The sequence below is a fragment of the Stylophora pistillata genome, chromosome 12 (assembly GCF_964205215.1).
Source record: "Stylophora pistillata chromosome 12, jaStyPist1.2, whole genome shotgun sequence".
NCBI classification, from domain to species: domain Eukaryota; kingdom Metazoa; phylum Cnidaria; class Anthozoa; order Scleractinia; family Pocilloporidae; genus Stylophora; species Stylophora pistillata.
Window position 1 is genome coordinate 29252076 of NC_142530.1, and position 5889 is coordinate 29257964.

General features: G+C 36.4%; 1 long non-coding RNA gene across 1 annotated transcript; it reads left to right on the forward strand.

Annotated features, from left to right (window-relative positions):
* The first annotated feature begins 209 nt into the window (after positions 1-209).
* On the forward strand, positions 210-5575 carry LOC148719542 (uncharacterized). Its single transcript, XR_015994165.1, has 2 exons — positions 210-586; positions 4740-5575. It is a non-coding gene; the product is annotated as an uncharacterized LOC148719542 (long non-coding RNA).
* The last annotated feature ends 314 nt before the right edge of the window (positions 5576-5889 follow it).

A 5889-nucleotide genomic window follows, 5' to 3' on the forward strand; every position in this document is an offset into this window, starting at 1 on the left:
ATTTTTATATTTGCATATTGGAAATTCCATTCGCGAGCACCCGTACCACTTCCAGGATATATCAAACCACAAACTAAGTCTAAAAGCAACTCGCCTCTTCAACACCACACCTAAAACCCCCACTCTACAAGCTCAAAAACTCCACGCGCCATGCTTATTTATTTGCGCAAAAAACATACAGAGTTGCTTTTACACTTTCCACCTGGCCCCCGTCTTCTATCACTCCATTCTTTGAATGATACACAAGGCTTACGGACTTCCAGGCTTCATGATGCCCTTCCGTCACCAGGCGGCCCTAAATCAACCAAAACAACATAACTCCACCCTTTATTGCTTTCAACCCGCCCGCCATTACTAACACTTCACTTCACTTCGCTTCACTTCACTTCACTACACTTTGCCGCTCAAATGCAACGTCACCATGCCTTCACGCGTCATCACCTACATACGGGTCGCTACGCACATTTATTCACAGCAACCATCCGCACGCTACTCTATATTGCCATCTAAATGTTTATCCACAGGCCCGGACCGCTATTCTTGCGCAAAGGAGTAGCTGCAATTCATCTCCAATCGCAGGATTTCTGTAAGTGAATTGCTTACTTACAACAATTTTGCTTAGGCTTCAACTTTACTCCATATGCATGGCCATAAACCAACGCCATTTGGATAATGCGCGCTGTTCATTCGGGTACAACCTATTTATAACATTTATAGTTTTTCAAAAATGTCTAATCTTCTACAGCACCTAGGAATCTTTAAACTTGCAAGCCATTTTTTTCCAAAGAACTATAATTTTCTACAAAATATTATGCTTCTCCATTCTTCAACTCAAGTCAAAGTCCTTCTCATGTTCAAGTGAATATTTCATATCATACCATAAAGCAGCCAACAAATCTTTCAAAACTTTTTGCAAACTTCAACGAGTATAAAGTTTCCAAATTTTAAGCGTGCTAAAGCATAGTTAGTAGTAGGGACTAACTATGGCTACAGTTAGTACTTTTGGGTTACAATATTCAGCTTTCTACGTTTTTGTTCAAGCGCGAAATGTTTATGTTTCTTTACGTACCTGTTACCTTTCATCAAGTTTTATTTTCCGCCTAATCCCATTGTAGTCGTTTCTAAAGCCTTCCCACACCTTCTCATTAAAGTCAGTGCTTGACAGTACCGTTTCCTACGACTGTCAATGAACAAGAGCGACATTTTGGTCACAAAAAGTTCTTTATTTCATCCTTCAACAAACAACGACAAATTAAGCCCTTCACTACGCTTTCTTATAAAGAGAATTGTAGCAACCAAATATGTTGATGAAAATAAAGATTCTCCTGCCTAAATGATTTTAACAATTTCACCATTTTGAGCGTTCAAGGTTTCAGCTGACTGCTCTTCCAATTGCAACCTAGTTTTACCTTTGTCAACAGTCGTGAATTTCCATGCTTCCCTTGCGTAAAATTGGATAAAAGAGCAACTTCACCACACCGTTCATTCATTTCGGCGGGTTCATTTCACGCCTCTAAATATTTCTCGTTTCAAAGTTTCTCGCTACTTGAGAGTCCCGCTTTTAAAGATTCCCCATTCCCTGTTTTCAAGATAGCTACTTGACTTCACTTGCAATACGTTTTCCAAATTCCATACGAAAATATTGAAGTCCAACTTCTTTTTTTTACAGCGCGGCGAAAAACTAAAATGAAATTTCATTTTCATTTTCCTACACAATTGAAAATTGGTTGACACTAAGCTACACGCACTACAATACTCAAACTTATTAGGTAGAAGTTATCTTGGTCTAAAACTCAATTCTCCCAAATTTTTTTAACAGGAAATGTGTAGCAATTGGAGGTCACAATTAATTATCATCAATTCTTGGGAGTTCAAGGGCTAAAAGACCCCCCAAATGGATGTTTTACTTTATCCTCATGGTTGGTCTACTGCACATTTTATAGGCACTTTACTTAATACCATTAGTAGAGGGGATAAACATTCATGTAACAAACATCAGAAAAAATCAATCTTCACTCTCTGCAGAGGTTACAATATTTAAGTCAAGTATTTTTTAAAGTCTCTTAATGCTTGAAAACCCACCTGAAAATTTTACTCAGTTTTGCCTCACTTTTACCAATGATGATCATACTGAGGTATAACGCCTGCTTTCAGTGGTTTCATTTCAAAAAGCAAAACTTACAAAACCTGCATGAGGAGTCAAGCAGCTACATTTTATAAGAATCTTACTTCCACTTGAACTACCTCTGACTTTTTTCTTTCCTAAAATGGCTGGTTATTTTGAAAATAGCAAAGTGTAGGCTCTCTTTTCTAATGGCCCTTACCAAAACCACATATCTTTTACGTATATCTCCTACATCTGTCTGACATATGTCACATACATGTAACATATATGTCACATACATATGTAGCAGATATATGTAAAATATATGTCACGTACATGTAAAATAATTTATCTGACATGTGTCACATACATGACACACATGTCTCCAATGTAGCAATTTGGAACCTATGTGCAGTTATGAGGCATATATGTCAACATATCAGTTTTACAAAAAGTATTAATGGGAGCTAGCTATTAATTGTGAGATAGGTTGTGCTTGCTCCCGCACAGAGCGACCTGCTAATTTTTTTTTCAGTTTTAAGTTTTTCAATTTCTAATTATAACAGTTCTCAATGGAAAAAATTTGCTAAAACGACTATAGTACAACAATGACAGAATCATTAAAAATTCATGTCAATTGAGGTTAATTAAAGAGACTGTGATTACAATCATGTATTTCAAGAATGATCTAAATACAGTAGAAATTTAGTTAAACCAGGTTTAACTGAATAAAAATCAGAAGCAGAGAACTGAAAAACTAAATTTTCCACAAGATTCAAGCAATTGCTAAACTGTTTTTTCAATGTGCCACATTTGAAGTCAACCAAATATTGATTTGAGCAGCTTCTATGGAGCTGTTGTGTTAAACCATGTTTAACAAAACAGCTTTAAAGCATATTTAGGCTTTGGTGTGAATGGGGTATTACTGTCTGCCATAGAGTTCTTATGATGTCAGTTTGGAGAATTTTCTACTGGATCAACCTAAAATCCCCTGACTTATGTTTTTCTAGTTATTCTTGCTACTTCTCTGATACATGTTGAATATTAGATATCGTAAGGAGAAATTCTGTCTTGGTCACAATAAAGGATGATAAAGGATGAAGATCTGTATGATTAAAGTTGAGTAAATGAGTACATCAATCAATCAATCGATCAATAAGAACTCTACTAAAGGGTGATAGAACTGTAATATGGGCAGGTTCTCTCCTGGCGCAGTGATGATATGCCATGTCTATAAACAGATTGAAGTCACTGGAGATAGTTTGAAAATATCTGGTACTGTGCTAGTCTTGGTGGACTCCATAGAAATAAATGCCTTGAAGGTTTTTGAGAGATTCTCAGAAGCAATCCTCATCAATTCATTTGGAATATGCAGTTGAGTTCTGCTCTCATCTAATTTAGAGAAGAGATTACAAACCTGTCCTTGAGTCATCTCAGTTAGAGCAAAACTCCAGGAAGAAGGAGATTTTCTGTTTTTAAGGGGGTTGCAAGCATAATTCCCTAGGGAGCTGGCAAGTGTAGGACTCATCAATATATATTTATTTTTTTCTTCTTTTGATTGAGGCAGTGTATTTTTACAAGGAATCATCCTATTCTGTATGAACTGACCTAATTATTGAGATGTTGCGATTTTTTGTTCTTTGCATTTATCTTAATTGTTCGTTTATCTACAACTTCACTAGCGAGATCTCCTTAAATTGAATCTCCTTTACTGTCTGCCATGGAGTTCTTATGACGTCGGTTTGGAGAATTTTGTATTGCATCAACCTACAATCCCCTGATTACTCTTTTTAGCTACTGTCAGTACTTCTCTGATAGATATTGAAGATAGATATTGTAAGGATAAATTCTGTCTTAGTCACTTACGGGAGTTAAAGGACAAAACTCCAGGGTGGAGAAGATTTTCTGTATTTAAGGGGGTTGCAAACAGAATTCCCTAGTGAGCTGGGAAGTGTAGGGCTTATAAATGTATATGGTGTATGTGAAAACATTTACTGCATTATAAATGTATATTTATGTTTTCTTTTTTTGATTGGGCCAGTGTATTTTTACAAGGAATCATCCTATTCTGTATGAATTAACTGACCTCATTATTGAGATGTTGCGATTTTTCGTTCTTTGCCTTTATCTTAATTGTTCATTTATCTACAACTTCACTAGCGAGATCTCCTTAAACTGATTCTCCTTACAGTCTCCCATAGAGTTCTTATGAAGTTGGTTTGGAGAGTTTTGTATTGGATCAAGCTAAAATCCCCCAATTGATGTTTTTAGCTATTGTCAGTACTTCTCTGCTAGATATTGAATACACATTGTAAGGAGAAATTCTGTATTGGTCACTTATGGGAGTTAATTAAAGGACAAAACTCCTGGGAGGAGAAGATTTTCTGTATTTAAGGGGGTTGCCAACATGATTCCCTAGGGAGCTGGCAAGTGTAGGGCTTACACAATCAAAATATTGATGAAGCTAGCGGCAATATCAGAATTTGTTGTATAGAATTTATTGTTGGCGATGATTCTTGTCGGGCCGGATTGCTCTTTAGTGTTACGATGAAGGAGTGTTAATTCCAATTGATTTCTACATTGATTGATTTTATGTTGACTTTTTTTCTGTATTTTGTTTTTCTATTTTACACAGAACACAGTGGAGTATTTTTTGATGAAATGAGGTGGTTGCAAAGCTTGAAAGATAGTGCGGAGCCAAGAAAAGTATTTTGTAAGGAAGCAAGAGGAACTAAAGACAGTGATATAAATATATATATATATATATATATATATGTGCATAGTAATTTTAGATATACACACACACACACACACATATATATATATATATATATATATATTTATATATATTTGTAATTATACATTTTTCTGTATTTCTTAAATATTAACTATACTCTAATATATTAAGCTCTTTTTCGAGCTATTCTAAATCCAAGTTTAAATAAAGTTATATGTGTGGAAGTCTCAGTGTGGACGGGACCATGATTTGTGGTAACTGCAAGGCTGGCTACACCGGTTGGCTATATTGTGACTTGCAGAGAATTCTCGATTCGCTGTTGCTATTTCCTCAGCTACAAGGAGCCCTGATTCAAATTTGCGTGGGCCCCGTACGGTCTTTGCAGATCTGCCGTGAATGCATGCGGGAACCATCACGAATGTGCATCTGTCGTCTGATCTGGACTCGCTGGTTTGAAAGGCATTTAGCCATAATGGAGGATTCAAAGTTCCACTGGTCCTTGATTTCTGTCCAAATGTTTAAGCGCCTATTATATTAGGGCTTGTGTTTTTCTCCGGTGTTAGAGGAAACTAAGCAAGAAAATGTACTCACTGTCTTCAAACTGTACGCAAAGCTTCAGAACTAAATTAAAAATTGTGTTGCCTCCCCTGACCAAGAGAGAACTTCTCCATACAATATCAATACCTTATCAAGAGGACAAGTGATGAGAATAAAGAAAAGCATCAGTTAGCGGATTGCTAGTCGCTCCAGCTCCACATTCTCTGAACTCACATCGTAAGAATACAAAATACAATTTTAAGAGTAAAATTTATGGTTTCCTCCTCCAGACATTCGAAAAATATGACGATTATATTGATTTGTCTACTTTAATAGCACAACTATAAGACCCCAGCTTGTTCTGTTCATCGCGGACGGAGCCTAAGCCATCACCAGCCATGATCTGAGATATGGAAAGCCACGAAGGACTCGAAATATAGAGATAACGAAAGCCGTTTTCACGAAGACAACACGCACAAAAAGATGACGACAATTACAAAAATTTCACAAA